Source organism: Humulus lupulus, chromosome 4 (assembly GCF_963169125.1).
Source record: "Humulus lupulus chromosome 4, drHumLupu1.1, whole genome shotgun sequence".
Classification (NCBI taxonomy): Eukaryota; Viridiplantae; Streptophyta; class Magnoliopsida; order Rosales; family Cannabaceae; genus Humulus; species Humulus lupulus.
This window is the reverse complement of record NC_084796.1, coordinates 160,396,561-160,414,306: the sequence shown is the minus strand read 5'-3', so window position 1 is coordinate 160,414,306 and position 17,746 is coordinate 160,396,561.

Below are 17,746 nucleotides of genomic sequence, written 5' to 3'. Positions count from 1 at the left end.
GTCGGTGCCAGTTATTGGGCCACTGCCTGGGGTTGAAAATAGATTGGAACCTCTTTATGAGCAGTTCAGGAAACAACAACCTCCTGTGTTTGAAGGCAGTGCCGATCCTACCAAAGCTGAACAATGGATGAGCATGATGACCACTGTTCTGGATTTTATGAAGGTAATTGGTACTGAGAGGGTGGCCTGTGCTGCCTATATGTTTCGAAAAGATGCCCGGATTTGGTGGGAAGTGGTTGGTCAGACCAAGGATGTTAATCTCCTGTGCTGGGAGGAATTTCAGACCCTGTTCAATGAAAAGTATTATAATGACGCCATTAGAGCGGCGAAGGCTGATGAATTTATGAGGCTACTTCAGCGAAACTTATCAGTGACCGAGTATGCCTTAAGGTTTGATCGTTTGGCAAAGTTTGCCAAGGAGTTGGTACCCACTGATGGGACCAGGAGAGAGCGTTTCTTACAGGGGCTACAGCCCAGGTTAGCCCGAGATGTGCGCATCACCACTGTGGCAGGAGTGACTACTTATGCACAGGTGGTGGAGAAGGCGCTTACAGCTGAAACTGCAGAGATTAAGATCTGGCGTGAAAGTGCAGCCAGAAGGGATTTCAGTATTACAGTCTAAATAGGATTTTCTTGTGTTTGCATATATTTTTAATTATTTTAAATTATGAAATTTGGTTTATAGAAATACAGATGGAAATGGAAATAGAAGTTAAGATTTTTTTCCCTTTAATAAATTTGACTATTAACTTATCAAGAAGTTGAGTATCATAAATGTTATAAATAGTTTAAGGTTCATATTTTAATTTAGAAAATATAAATAATTTGATCCAAAAAGTACATCATAACCTTACAAATGTGTGTTCCATATCTTGAGGAGAATTCCTCCTTTTTAACAAAATAGCTTAACTCAAAACTGTACAAAGTTACTTAAATTTTTTGAAAGAAAGGCAAATCAATAGTATCTTTGGGACTACAACAAAAGTTCAAAAATGGTCTTACCTTTACTTAGCATGGCTGCTGAAATTAGCTTGACTTAGCATGGCTTGAAATTTATATATTTTGTCTTTGATTATAAGCCCTGTTTATTTTATAAAACAATATGCACCTTCTTTGAAATTAGCTTGACTTAGCATGGCTTGAAATCATTAGTAGCTAAATTTTGCAAAATAAAATGATTGAAACTTTATTTTTAGCTACCAAAAAATTAGTAGGTACATGTTTTTTCTTTGCTACCAAAAGAAAATTGGTAGCTAAAATAATAAATTAGCTACTAATAATTTTGGTAGTAGAATTAATTAGTCTTATTATTTTAGAATTAGCAACTAAATTATTTGGCTACCATAAGTTAGTATAGCAGCATTTTTATTAGTATTAAGTTGCTGAAATAATGTTTATTTTAGTATTTTAGTAGCTGAATTTAAGATAGAATTAGCAGAAATGATGGTGATTATGAAAATGATGATTATTTTGGGCATTTGAGTTGGAATATGTTTCTTTATGTTAAGTTTGAACCATTAATGAATATAGTTTATGATTTTAAGACTCGTAACAAGTAATTTCATGAATTTTATGGTTTTATTGTATCATTTAATTTTAATTTTGTATTAATCTTTTAGGTATTGATTATATTCTTTTGGTTGTGGATCGAATTGGCAAGGAGCATTGCAAAGTTAATTAACTTGATTATTAATAGCAAGAGGTACAAGAGTATGTTCTTTTAACTCTTTTATTAATATCATACAAATGTCAGAGGAGTTTGAATATCTTAAATATTCATTCATAGAGAAGTAGATTTTGAGATTAAAATTGTGTGGTGAGGTGATAACGGAAGGTTGAAAACTTGTGTGTCTTAGAGAAGTAGGTTATGGAAAATTTGTTTGTGTGTTGCGGTGATATAAGGATGAAAACTTATTGTGTGTTGTTTGAATTTTTTTACTTGGTATTGATAGATGGTTAGGTAAGATTTTATATGGAAAATGATGTCAGATTTTATCTAGAATTATAAGCTAACATCTTCTTACAAATAAATTGTGTTTGCTTGAATTGGTTGGATTATATTGATAGATATCTCGCCTGGGGTGTGAATAAGGATAGTTTTCACGTCCCCAACCTTAGGGTTTGAATAATAAACCATTATACATATGAGTTGTGATTGGAAAAATGAATAATCTAATAATGCCTCCATGAGTTCTAAGTCAAATATAATTACCCAAAACATCATAAATATAATTACCCAAAACAATAGCTTGGTTTCCCTCCCCTGACATTTGTGTAAGTATTTGATCATTTGAGTAAGCATTTAAATAAATAATTGTTTCAAGGACTATGTTTAAGGGCCCTAATACATAGGAAATGTGTACTTTGATCATTTTGACTTATAGATATGGCACAAGAATCAGGTTGTATTTAGTTGAACACACATAATAATCCCATACTAAAGCATACAAGAACTCCAAGTTTCCAAAACATGCCTTCCCATCAAGAGTGACTTCACAAAGAGTTGAGCATGAGATCTATTTTATCTATTCTTTTGAACAAATTATCACACATATTCAAAGGCATCCCTGATATGATTGATATTTGAAAAAATGTGCCATTAATATCTAGTACAGTAGCTTTCAAATGATCGTAAAATTGCAAGCAAAGATGAAGAACACACATACATAAATTCAGAGAAGTCAAAAAAGAAAATTTATAAGAAGTCCTGATCTTGATCCTCATTTTAGTAATTCATAATTTTGTGATTCATTCATATTAATTCGATTGAATCCCTCCATTTGTTCTCTTAATTCCCACTTAGATAAAGACTTAAATACACTGCATAGCTTCAATATTTCCATTGAGAATGCAACAAGAAAATATATAAAAATATCAGAACATGCTGTCTAGAGATTTTGCTACTAACAGTAGGACATTATAAATATATAATAGTGTTTAAAAGTAGTGTTTAAGAGAACTCAAACCATTAATTCAACTCAGTTAATAATGAACATTAACAGAAAAGCTTCCACTATAAATTAACACCCCCATCACACACATAAAGGGACAAAAAGTAAAAGATGCGTGACCAATCATTAATTACATTTATAGGTACATATATATATATAATAATGTCTCTACACAAGTTGATCTATATTGACAAAAACCATCTCCTCAAATGTAATAATAATATATAATAGTACATGAGCTAGAAATGAGTTTAGGACTCATGAAAGAGAGATTACTGCATACCAAATTAGAAACTTCCCTTGTTTTTTTTTCTTTCTTCAGCCTAATTAATTATCTCTGTTAGCTTCTTTTAATTATTAACTACGCAAAACAGTAAATATAATAGAGTTTTACAATGTCAAAAATAAAAACCAACTCTAGAGCAAACATGCCCACTTGAAACAATGACCCATTCACTTTCTTTTAAAACCTTTCCAAGCAACAAACTGATTGAAAATGTACCTCACATTAACTATGAATTAAAATCTGAGTAAGATACTCCAACAAGTCATCTTTGGTTTATTCAATTCCACCAAGGCATGGCATGGAGAGACCTGAAATTCTCTTTTAAGATGACCTGAAATTCAACCAAGGCATGCTTTCTCTTAAAAGCATGTGTCTTAATGACCTAACCATGGTTATAAAGGTGACCCTGAAATCAAAACAACAAATAATATGATTATCTTACAATAACAGAGACAGAATCAAGTTTTTAAGAGAACAAAAGAAAAAAAAAATCAGAACTTTTGTAGGTCCAAATATATGCACATATACATTTAAATATATATGTATATACATGCGTGCATGTATGTATTACGTCTGTAATAGAAACTAAGAACCATAAAAATCGTTGCATCCAAAGCATATAAGAAACTCCATAAAAATGAAAGAGTTCCAAGCGAGCAGTGGAGACCTGAGATTCCCTTTAAAAGCTTGTGTGTTAATGATCTTGTCATGACCCTGAAATTACAACTACAAATAATGTTATTGTCTTGTCTAAAAGTTGTTAAACTCACACAAAAAACAAGATTTTATTAAGAGAACAACATCAAATTCAAATTCAATGGAGATGGATAAAAGTTGGATCCATCTTAACAGGTTAGTAAACAAAATCATATAGTTTATTTTGGGTATAAGTTTAGGTTTAAGTGCTTGATTATTGAAGTATGCTCTAAAATTGTAGAGCAACGGTGGAATATGAGCAAAAAGCTAGGGAGTTTGTTAAGACAGCCATGACGAATCTCGGATTTCCAGCCAAGATTCTTTGTCCATGCAAAAAATGTCACAATCTAAGACATCAACTTTCAGACGAAGTTGTCGAACACTTAGTTTTGTGGGGCATGGACCAATCTTACAAGACATCAAATGAGGATGTTAAAATATCTAGAATCGATGCTTTTTGGAGAGCCCATACCAAGAAGAATGGTGAACCTGTAAACCCAACGACATCTGATATTTTTGTTGAGTATTAGTCATTTAATTTTTGTGATTTTAGATTTATTTTCCATATACATACATTATTCATACTAATTTATATGCAGGGTTCATTGAATGAGGTTCTCCTTGAAGACCTAAAATCTGGAACTGTAGTGCACAAATTTTTTTTTTTAGATTATTTAAATTTTTGTGATTTATTTTATTTAAATGTTAAGTGTGATGAATTGTTTTATTTAAGTGTTGTTATTTTATTTAGTTGATTATTTGTTTCATTTGATTGTTTATTATTTTATTTAATTGTTAGAATTGTTTGGTATAATCTTTTGAATTTAAAATTTGTTAATTGTTTGTTTGGTTAATTAATTTAATAAGTGAATAGTGTGTAACATGTTTATTTTACTATTAGTGTTACATTTTAAATAAGTGTGACAATTGAGGTAATTATGTGAGTTATGGTTGAATGCACTAAGGTGCATGGTAGATAGTGATGCACTCTAGTGTTTTAGTGTGTGCTAGTACATGGTAATAAGGTGCACATGTGTGGATTTTCTACACATTTCATAATTGCAATTTATGATATTTTTGGGTAGTTTATTTTAATAAGTAGGGAATTAAAGAGAATAAAATAAAAATAAAGGAAATGGCAAGTAGTGTGGACGTGTAGTGTGTGGTGTGTAGTGGGAAAATGATTGTTTTTTTTAGGTAATAAAATCAAAATTTGGAAGGCACTAGCTATTTTGGGATAGGAATGTGATCACCCTTTATTATTTTATATCTATTATAATAAAAGAAAAATGAAAGGGAATTAAAGGAAAATGGGGAATAAAGGAAACTTACCATTTCCTCTTGATAGTGGCTTTATGGGAATGAGAATTTAAAAAGGGGATTAAGAAGAGATTAGGCCATTTGGCCGTGACCTAGAGAGGAGATAGAGAAAGAGGGAGGCGAGCTAGAGAGAGAGAAAGCAAGGGCTGCAATATTTTCTAGAGAAGAAGAAGAAGAAAAGAAAGAGAAGGAGAAGAAGAAAAGAAAGAGAAGGAGAAGAAGAAGAGGGTTTCGAACCCTAGGTAAGAATCTATCAACTAGTGTTTCACATATTTGCTTTTGGATCTTCCCCTCTTCTCTAATCTAAGGTTGATTTTGTGGTTTCTTTCTTTGGGTGTATGGTGTTTGGAAATCATCTATAGGTGACAAGAGGTTTTCTTGCTATTGTGTTCTTGATTTTACAATCAAGAGAGGTAATGGTCTTTCTTAGCCTATATATTGGTTTTGATGGGTTTGTCTTTGAGGTTTTGATGGTGATGCTAATGGTTGATTATTGTAGGATTGGTGATTATGATTTGTATATTTTGAGAATATGATTTGGTTAAAAAGGGTTCATGGGTATGATTGAGGGAATGGATTTGATAGGGTTTTTAATGAGGAGATGTGTTATGTTTATATTGCTATGGTTATCTTTTTAATCCATGATTTATGTAAATGGTAAATGATGATTTTAGAAATATGATAAGAATATGTTAGGATTGTTTTAAGGCATGTTCATGAGATATGGTGTTATGAATTTATGTATGTTATTACCATGGTTATTGTTGTTGGATTTCATGTGTAGATTCAATGGAATAGAAAAAATTGGTTTTATAAGATCTCATGTGAATATGTTAGTAATATTCTTAGAATCATGTATATAATAAGAGTATGATGATATTTTGGACATGTATGATTTTATGTAATTTTTGGGATAAAAGATGAATCTCTTGAGAAATTAAGCTTGCTGATTTTTGTAAATAATTGGGTAAAAGTTTGATAAAAAGATGATTTGCATGCATAAGTAATGTTCTTGATGTTATGTTAATTATATGAAATTAAAAAGGGGATTTTAAGTCTCATTAAAATGATATTTTACTCAAATAATTACCTACAGAATTTTTATTGATTTTTGCGAAAATATGAGCTTTTAAATTGAATATGGTGACCTAATCAAAAAAAAAAAATATTGAATATGGTGATTTTTAATGATAAAAATAGTTGCTGGAATTTTTGTAAGAAAATATGAAGTGAGTTTCACTAAAATGAATTTGATGAGTTTTTGGAATAAATTATTTTTCCTAAGTTATGGTAATATTGAAAAATGGTATTTTTAATGGTATGAATGGATATTTTGATAGGTTATGATTTTCCTTTATTTTGATTGAGAAAAATATTTAGATTCTATTTATTTGTGATTTTTGAAGAAAATAAATGGTGGCTGAAAGTTTGTTTTAAAAAGGTTAAAAATTGTTATTTAATTGTAACATATGGATTTTTGCTACATAAAACTAAGTCTTAAATAATTTAAATCAAAATGTATTTCCCACACTTAAAAATATATTTTTCACATCATTTATGTAACACAATGATAAAATTTATTTTTCTAAAGAAACATATTAAAAAATAGGCATTTTAATTAAATCCAAGCTTTTTGGTTAATTCTTTGTAATTTGAGATTAATGAATGAAATTTGTCACATATTTTATTTTTGAGCTAAAATAAAATAATGTTTTGAGAAATTTAATCAACTTAGAAATTTTAAGAAAAATAAAGCATGTAATATGTCTATTGATTTTAAAATAATAAAAGTAAGAAATGTAGAATTATCGTTTTTGAAAACGTCTCTATTACGCAATGTTCCCACGTATGCATGTTACATGCAAATCCACTTTTACGTCCAAAATTATGTTTATTATTCAACTATGTGGTTTTTATAAAACGATCATGCTAGTAAAATGGGTAAAACGAGCATTATTCTTTTATGGCGATAATTGCATGTTTTGTGTAACTGTTATTACGTGTGCATGGCCCATGCACACATGAGTTGTGTGGAAGGGCAAAATAGTAATTTTATGAACCTAAGAAATGTTATTTTGATTATGATATAGACTCGTTGAAAGATTGTGAAAATTCTTAGCTTGGACCTGAGGTAAGGAAGTTAGATAGATTCTATGATTTTATGCTATGAATGGTAAGACTGTTGTATGAATGAATTGTTATGAATTATGAATGCCATAACGTGATGATATGTTGAATGTGATATGTGTATGGATGTTAGATACATCAAACCAGTTACGATGTCAGATACATCAAACAGAATACGATGTTAGATACATTAAACTGATTACGATGTGAGATACATCGAACGAGTTACTAAGGACATTGAGACGTAACTCCTAGGGCGGACGCGCCGAGGTTATTCAAGGACCAGTGATCTCCTGTTTACCTCATAGGGTGACATGGACAACTAGCAATCCATGCGCATCATGTATGCTGTATGTTTGTGATATGATGATATGTCATGATTATGTTATGATATGATGATATGTTACGATTATGTTATGATATGATGATATGTTACGATTATGTTATGATATGATGTTATGTTACGATTATGTTATGATATACCATGATGTTTTAGATGAACGTTAGTGTTTGCTTTTGTTGTATTCTTACTTGCTTATTTGTTTGTATTTCCTTACTGGGCTTTTAGCTCACCCCCCTTACTTTCCTTCCAGGTAGCAAATAGGATTTATTTATGGCACGCGTGGTGACGTGAGGAGTTCTTTCATCATGGGGTGTATGGTGTGGGGTAATCCTATGGGCGGAAAAACGATCAACGTAGAACGCCATTTAAATTATGTTTTGTTTTTAAGAGACTTTCCTAAATTATCAGTGGGACTCAGTTATTTAATTTTTGGTTTCTTTGAACTTTGCATAAAAATCTATGTTTTATTTTAAAACTTGTGGCGCCAACTTGCATGGTTTTAAACAAGTCCCCCTGAGACTTTGATAATGAATGGTATTCTTTTATAAACTATGTTATGCGAATGTTTTGTAAGTATTAGTCTAGGGCGTTCTTTACAGGAACTACAGACAATGCTGATGAGGATTCCTTGAAAAAATTGTTTGGTAACCCAAAGTCTGGTCGTTTAATCAGACACGGAAAAGGCGTAACAAGGTCGAAGATAACTGTTGTTAATATGTGCAATAGCAAGATCTCCAAGTTAGAAGAAGAGCAATTGAATATGATGCTCAAAGTGACTGAAATGATGAATCTACTTAAAGAACGCTTGGTGGTAATTCTATCTTGCACTTATTAACCTTAGTTTTCTTTTCTTCCAATGAAACTTATCTTGGTTTTTATATTTAGGTTGGTGGTTTTATATTTAGAAGAATAAATACAAAAAATAATATATTGTCTTTTAAATCAATTCGGTAGAGTACTGCACTAGAAAAAAGACATAACTTTACAGAAGGGAAGAATACTTGCTACTTGCTTGACTGGGCAGATGTAATTGTTGCTAAAGGTCGTTGGGATTCTAGTGATCCAAAGTTAACTGTACGTGGAAAGCCTCTTGGACCAGACTTTATGCGAGTATGGGTTGATGCTGATATTGTACCAGAATCTTACTTATTTCGTCCTAATAATGCGATCCTTACAATACAAGAAGCAGTCGGTTCCACAGTTGCATGGCCTTCTAAAAAAGTTATTCCAAGAGGTACATTTTCATACTAAAAAAAGAACCAATGTATTATAATTTAGTGTTTGGTTTCTTTGTTTGCTTTGGTGTAGTTGTGAATTCATTATTTTGTATGTGGTGTCCTCTCTTGGATATAATTTCCATAGCATTTTTCTTGAAGTAATTTGTGATGCTAGATAATAATAATGTTATCCAATAAATTAGCATTGGTGACGTGGCCAGTAATCTCGGGACACGTGGCTGACATCAGGAAGCGTCTGCTAGAGCATCGACCAGAAGACACCGTAGAAGCAGGGTAACCCCGTCTTACCCGCGATCAGTTTGGTCGATGGTTCCGTATACAAGGCAACATTTATGGGAAGATCTTTATGAATCCCGAATTTATCTCATACAATCTTCTGGGTATCCGATTATTCAGGAAATAATATCTGTAACAATCTTTTGTAACCCTCCTTGAGCCTATAAATAGCAAGAGATAGCTCAAAGGAAGGGACTTTTGTCTTTTGAATCGTTCGAAACTATAGTAATTCTCCAAGTAAACCTGTATTGTTCTTCAGAGGTTAGTGAAACTCATTGAACCCTGGTTCTTTGATCACCATTATGATTCTTATATCAATATCAGTCTAAGTGGACGTAGGTCATTACCAGATCTTGGGGCCGAACCACTATAAATTGCTGTGTTGTTTTTACTTTTGTCATTAGGTTCTTCTCTATACATTCGTTCATATCAATCACGTTTCGACTCCGTGTCAGTTGGCCAAATCTTGGGTCAACAAATAATAAAATATTTCTTTGTTTATTTTGCAGATATGACAAGCGAAATAGAAAATGATACTTAATTTTCAAGGCTTTGTGTTGGGCAGCTTTAGAATATTTTGTGCTGAAAGTAGTAACTTTTCAATATGTTGAATATTTAAGACTACTTGAATACTTAAAGAACATTTTGTTGTTGATGACCGTGTTGAATGTTTTAAACTAATTTGTGGATTGTTAATACAATGTTGAATGTTTTTACTTTTTGTTATTTGAAAATCAAGTTCATTTGATGATGCTAGTATATATTAGAAAGCTAATTTTAATTATATAAAAAAATTAAAATATAATAGAATAAATTAGTGTTATATATAAATGAATATATAATGAGAATTTAAACTTATCTAAATATTAAAATAATACGAAAATTGTGTTATAATATCTATTACAATAACACTTTTTATGCAAAGAATTTTGTTATGCAAACTTCATTATATAACACAAATAATGTGTTATACTAAAGTGTAGTATAACACAAAAAATGTGTTATACTAAAGTGTAGTATAACACAAATTTATAAGTATTGAAATGTGTTATATAATCCACTATAAATAATATAATTAAACACTTATCTATTTATTAAAATAACATAGAAAGTGTGTTATCGTTGACAATATAATAACACATATGTATAATAATGATAAAGTCTTATGTAAAGTACTGACCTACGATAACATAGTCGGTCTCGTCTGTCGAATGAGCACAAAATTTGTTATATGGGTCATAGACCATACTTGCCCCTAAATCATCATTTATGTGAAAAAAAAAAGCATTTGATGGTGATAAAGAACAAGGTGTTTCTCCTTTGCCACTTTCAGGGAAATAAATTCTTAAAGAAGTAGAGAAAATTAATTTCAAGTATGGAAAAGTGAAGAAAAATAAGAAAGTAAATTCCAAAGGAAATCAATTATTTTTCGTCTCCCTTACTAGAAAGATTTACTTGTTCGACATTGTTTGGATGTCATGCATATATACAAAAATGTGTGTGAAAGTAATATAGGTTCATTACTTGATATTCCCGGTAAAACTAAGGATGTTTTAACTAGCCGTTTAGATCTTGTTGAAATGGGTATACGAACTGATTTAGCACCTGAACAGAAAGGAAAACACACATATTTACCTCTTGCTTGTTTCACGTTGTCCAGAGAAGAGAAAAAAATTGTATGTAAATCATTTGCAGAGATAAAAGTTCTAGGTGGATATTCATCCAACATTTGAAACTTGGTATTTATAGTGACGTAATCACAGTGGAATATAAATGTGATTATATGTTCAAACATATGTTAGTCATAAGATTAGTCAGTGCACATGCTTTACACTAGCTTAACAATCTACGATATGATCTACTTACACATTGTAGTGTTATGTTTTTTTTTCCAGAACATGAACAAAGTGGATAAGATCTGATGTATTTGTTACATCAAATTGGACCGATATTGACAGTAGATAGGATAAGTAAACATACCATTATTATCTATTGTAGTCATATAATATAGTTGACCATAGGTCAATTCAATCTCAATTCTGAGTGGTTAGTAATCTAACTGATTGTATTATTTGAGTTCTTTGACTTCTTCACCACCAACTTACCCTACGGACTAGCCCATATTTACATCTTGGGAACTCGGTAGTATATTTGAGTGGGAGTGTTATTCATAGATATGAACATCTATAGCTTCTGATGAAGAACTAAAACAATGGTTTCCTTTTAGTTTGGTTCAAGGTGCTAAATGATAGAGATCTCATTTCAGTAATTAATATTAGTTTTCTAAAATATCATTTACAAGGAACTAAGTGTTTTAAGGATAAAATACAATGAGGGGTAAAACGATATTTTAGTCCCATCTCATTGTAGACCGTATATAGAGGATTGAGAGACAACTATTGTTGTAACAATGGATAATTAATAACGCATCTATATTGGTTATAGAGCGTTCTATGAGTTCAAGAGTGCAATTTTAAGTCTTTAGTGGAGTCACGAGGAATTAATAAGTTAGTAAATTTATTTGATGAATTTATGATAACTTATTATAGCTTGATTTCACAGCCCATGTTCCCCATTGTACCTTGGATAAAATTATCTAGATAGTCTCAATTAATTTATTTAATTATCAAAGTTGACCACGTTAATTTTGGATAGTTTCACAGAGTTATGCAATTTAGAGAAGAAAATAGAGTTTAGGGCAGATTTATTAATTAAGACAAATTGGTGTCTAAATTAATAAATAAGTTTAAAGCAAGGTTCAAATTATAAATAATTAATTTTATAAAGTATTTAAATAATTATTTAATTAATTTATCATTAGAAAATAATACATGCCTTGATTTTTAAGTCCAACATGCTTATAATTAAATGAGAAATTTAACGGGCCTAAAGCCCATGATAATTTCGACCTAATTGTTGATATTACCTATTATTTTATCTATTTTTTAATTAAATAAATTACCTAATTGAGCCTATAAAAGGAAAGCTAAGTGAGAGTTGATATTAGACAATCTGACAGATGAAAAGATGATCAGAACATCGATTTTTGATGCTTTAGGGTTTTAGACTCTCTCTACAGCAAAAGTCCTTTACTAAGCCTCTAAATTCTCTTCTCTTCGTCTCTTTGTATTTATCTCATGTGTTGAGAATTGCCCACTCTAGTCTAGGTGATTCTAAGGATACCTTTGAAGGCTGTGAAGGAATGTGAAGATCGTTTTAGTTTCTTAGTGATACCCTGCGACAGAAATGATACAAGGGTTAGAGAAACTGAAGGAAGGACTAATACATTCAGCTACGTATAATGTAAGTGTTCTTATCATTATCTCTGTTTTAATTGAATTATAGAAACATGTTCTAGGTTGTCTTATATTAATTGGTTTAATATAAGATTTACATGAAAATAAACAAGATCATGTATAAGTTTTCCTAGCAATATAAACAAGAGCGAAGAATGGAGACAATATGCATGAGGGCTTAAAAATAATATTACAAACTATATCGAAGGCCAAATGTCTAAGCTCAAAGGTAAGAGTCTGAAAATAAAAATGCCCAATGGCTTGAGTGTAAGGACTTAAAATTCTAACTCCTTGACTCACTAGGATACGACAATGTATTCTAGTGGTCAACACCCATAAGGAAAGTCAAACTAATTGAAAATCATTCGTTGAGAATAGCTTTATCTTGAGTATCGAGATCTCAAACTAATTGAAAAGATTAAAGAATTCTAAGCGGAAGGGAAAATCTGTTAGGCAAAACACTTAAAATGTTACAATGAGATTGAGGCAGAGAATACCTTGACCAAGAATTCCAATATTTCTTGATAGAGCTTGGAATTGTTTAATAGCGCACTACACTAGGTACTCCGCAACAAAACAATGTTTTAGAAAGGAGGAATAGGACTGTAGCGTTCTGAAACTTCTAATAGAATTAAGTGCTTAGATTAGCATACCAGGAGGGCACGTGGGGTACTTAAGTGAAATGTATGAATTATATTATTATATGATTGATTATGAATGATTATGTGTATGAAATGTGTTTAAAGACCCCCTTTTGGTTAAAAAGGGGCATTTTCATAAATTTGACCCATTGAGTGTATAATTTTAATTTTTATGTGTTATGCGTCTGGGACAACATTATTATCATGATATATGTGATATCCGGCATGAATGGATCCTTTCAAGCAGTTTTAGCAGAAAATCACAGCGGGAATAAGTACCCAACTTGAGTCGAGACAAGGGTTATTTTGGGAATTTCTTGTATTTTGTGATAATTGGTAAAGTAAAATTAATTGAAGGAATAATTATGCTTGATGGACTAGATGATAAATTTGGGAATTAGTAGTGTAATTTGAGGATAGTGGGAATTTTAGACTAAATGACCATTTTGCCCTTGTTGTTCCTTAAAGAGGATAGTGATGGGAAATGTATAAGGGTATTTTGATCATGAAATTAGTGAGTTATGTTTATGTGGGGTTGGCAGCCGACATCTCACGTTACACACTCTTCCTCACATTTCTAAGATTTTTTTAACTCACTGACCACCAAGCTTTAAGGTAAGCTTGCGGATTCTTGGCAGAAATTCAAGCTGTCAAGGGGATTAAGAAGTGTTGAATTCTCCATAATTAGCTCAAATATTCAAAATTTAGAGGCGATCTCCTAAATTTTCTCATTGAAGTTGTTCATGATGAGGTTTGGAGGTTTTGGGGATTTAATCTTGAATTGTTAAGTTTTGGTTATTTATGGGAGTTGGATGGGTATAGAATCATATTAAGAGATGATTTGAGACACGACACTAAACTGAAATCATGGATTTGTGTTTGGGATTCTTGGATATAAGAGAAATAGCTTGAGTTTAATACTCAAAGTTTAAATTTTTGGTTTCTATGTATTTTAGGGTGTTTTAATGGTGTTTTAATGGTATAATGATTTTGTATATGTATTGCACTAGCTATTTGAGGTTGAAATTAGTGCTATAATCTGGTTAGAATGAGGTTTTGGGTCTGATTTGTGGTCTGGAATCGCAGGGAGAGTGGTGGGTATGAATTTTGGGAAGAATAAGAATTTTCTGGGCCTGTTTTAGGTTTCTAGGGACCTAGTGTGACCGCACTAGGTTGTAGGAAGAACGTGATAGTGTCCTAGAATCCCAGAAATTTAAATTCAATTTCAGGTTTCTAGGCTATCAGCGTGACTGTGCTAGTGCCCCAAAAATCTGAAATATTCTAATAGTGAGACCTCGCATAGTACCTTGACATGTGGATTTTTTTATTTTTGGGAAATAGGCTCGGGGTTTCTAGGATCTGATTTGGAGACCCACTTTGGGGCTCGGGGGATGATTCCATAACCCGATTGAGTGGAATTGGAGGTCCCAAGGGCTAGGGTTTAGTTTTGGGACCTGTGATAGGATATGATTTCTACGAGGCTAGGGAAAAGGATTACTATTTAGGTCGTTCGTTCCTTAACAATCAAGGTAAGAAAACTATCACATGCACATAGAGTTGGGCACTTGCCCCAACACTGAGATGCAACGATTATGACTATTTACTTAAATGTTGGTTATGGTTATGTTCCATGTCTTATATCTGTGTTGTTACATCTGGTGCATTATATATGTTTGTGATTGATCGACTGGGCCATATTTGGCAATTAACATGCAGAATGTAGGCTGTGATGGCGGGGCCACCAAAAGGTTGTTGAACCCACTCATCTGACACGGGCCATATAACTTATCTATATGTTTTAATGAATTGTTTATTATTGGTGAAACAGGCTGTTTGTTGTTTATGCTTTATTGAATATTTGTGATGCCATGTTTGCTTTCTTGCCGAGCCTTGGCTCATGGTTGCTCTATGGTACAGGTAAGGACAAGGGAAAGGTCGACCAGCCATGAGTTGGATAACTATTGAGCAGTGCTTACATGTTTGCCATGATCAGCCGAGATATTTGGAGGGACTTACACATAAGTACAATTTTTCCACTTAGGCAAAATATTTTTGTAATTTTGGTTGTAATTTTTATTTTCAAAATTATATTTTGGATCTCTTGTAAATATTTAAAGTTTTAATGGAAATTCGTATGTCTGTTGACCCAAATTTTTAATACCTAAACCTTTATTTGATTTTAATTACACTTTTAAGTCCAAATGACTCGCTTAACGAGTTAAGCACTATTTTAAACACATAGTATAACAGTCCTGGATTAGTAGGGGTGACAATTTGGTATCAGAGTTACCAAGGTTTTATGGTTAATATGGAGTGACCGAACATGTACGCTCGCTGCCAAAGACAAGCTCTACTCATGGTTTGGTAATTAATGATTTGAATATGTGTTTAATTGATTAATTGAAATATATGCATTATCTACATGCTAGAATAGGAAGCATGAAATATACTGATAGGGATTGGCCCTTAAGTGCTATGTGAATATGAAAAGATGTGCTTCATAGCATTGTGACTACATGCAAGAACGATTTAAATGCTTGTTAGCTTTGTTGTTGCATGTGAATGCTTAATTAGTTTAGTTTTGGATTGTGGGACAGTTTATGGTTATTGTTATCATTGCTCGATAAGCCGAGTCATTGAGTCTAGACATACTTGAAAGTTATTCCTTCAAGATGATCAATCAGACTCCATGGAAAGAATTTTGAGGCTGGAGATGATAACCAGATCCTAAACCTTCAACCTGCCCCTCAGAACTGGCAGCATATGTTTGAAGAAATGAAAGCGAGACTTCAAAGGCAAGAAGAAGAGATTAGGTAACAGAGGCAGCAGGTTCCACCAGAGAATGCTGCCTTTCTCGTGCCACCTATAATTGTACCTATTTTGGGACAGCAAGAGATTGAAAATAGATGGGAACCACTATATGAGAGGTCCAGGAAGCAACACCCACCAACCTTTGAGGGACACCCAGATCCACTCATGGTTGAACTATGGATGAGCATGATCACCTCCATCATCGACTTTATGACAATGGAACGTAATGACACGGTGGCCTGTGCCACAAACATGTTGTGGTATGATGCCAAAATTTGGTGGGAGGTAGTCTCTCAGACCTAGAATGTAGCTATGATGAATTGGGAAGAGTTTAAGGAGTTATTAAATGAGAAGTATTATAATGACGCAGTTCGAGCCGTGAAGATGGATGAGTTCATAATTTTGGTTCAGGGTAACATGTCAGTGACAGAGTATGCTTTAAAGTTTGATAGGTGGCCAAGTTTGCCTCTAACTTTGTGCCAACTGATGTGACTTGGAAGGAAATGTTTGTTTCGGGGACTAACTTCTATGATTGCCCGGATGTCAAGATTACCTCTGTACCTGGAGTGACCACATATGCCTAGATAGTAGAGAAGGTCCTTACTGCTGAGGGTGCCAATGGTAAGATATGGAGAGAGGGTGCCACCAGGCATGATGCCTGGAGGGTGGTACCTCCATTTATAAGGGTTGGAAGGGGCGGAGGCCCCAGTAATCAGAAGAGGAAAGCTACAGACACATTCAACACCCATGGACCAGAGAAGAGATTCTGGGGCACTCAAAGGTAGCCGTCAGGGTGGGGGTGAGAACTGGAGGATTTTTCCAAAGTGCGCTCGATGCAGGAGACACCACTTAGGAGAATGTCGTGCCAAGGCATGTTTCCTATGTGGTCTCGTGGGATATCTCAAGAAAGACTATGCGTAGTCAAAGAAAGAGGAAGCAAAGAGGGGTGAAAACTTGGTTCCAACTACAGTGTTCATATTGACGCAAAAAGAGGTCGAGGCTAGTCCCTCGGTGGTATCAGGTCATATTTATAGCGCTAGCTCCTCTTATACTATATTGATTGATTTTGGTTCTACGAATTCATTTGTTTCCAGCAAGGTGACACACAAACATAGTAGACACTATGATGTGTATGTTGTGGGGTTTGGGACTTTGATGCCTACTGGAGCATTGGTAGTGTCTAGGAGATAGATCACATCTTTAGTTATAGAGGTAGATAATAGGGAGTTGTCTGTGGATTTGATGGAGTTAGAAATAGAGGACTTCGACATTATATTAGGTATGGATTGGTTGCCCAAGTATGGGGCGACCATAGATTGTAAGAGGAGGATGGTAACTTTTGAGCCAGAAGGAGAGGACCCATTTGTATTTGTGGGTGCTGTGAATGGGCCTCACATTCGTATGATTTTGGCATTGAAGGTTAGAGACCTATGGAAAGGCGGTTGCATAGGATCCCTAGCTAATGTGGTGGATATCACTAAGGTTGCACCAGTCGGACTAGAGGAGACTAGATTGGTTTGTGAATTTCTTGATGTATTTCCAGAAGACATTTTGGGATTGCCACTGCATTGGGAGATTGATTTCGTTATTGTATTGGCACCAGGAACAAAACTGGTATTCAAGTCACTGTACATAATGGCAGCAAAATAATTGAAGGAATTCAAGGTTCAGTTACAATAGTTATTTTACTTGAGGTTCATAAGACCTATTTTCTTGCCATGGGGTGCACCAGTGTTATTTCTGGAGAAAATGGATGGGTCA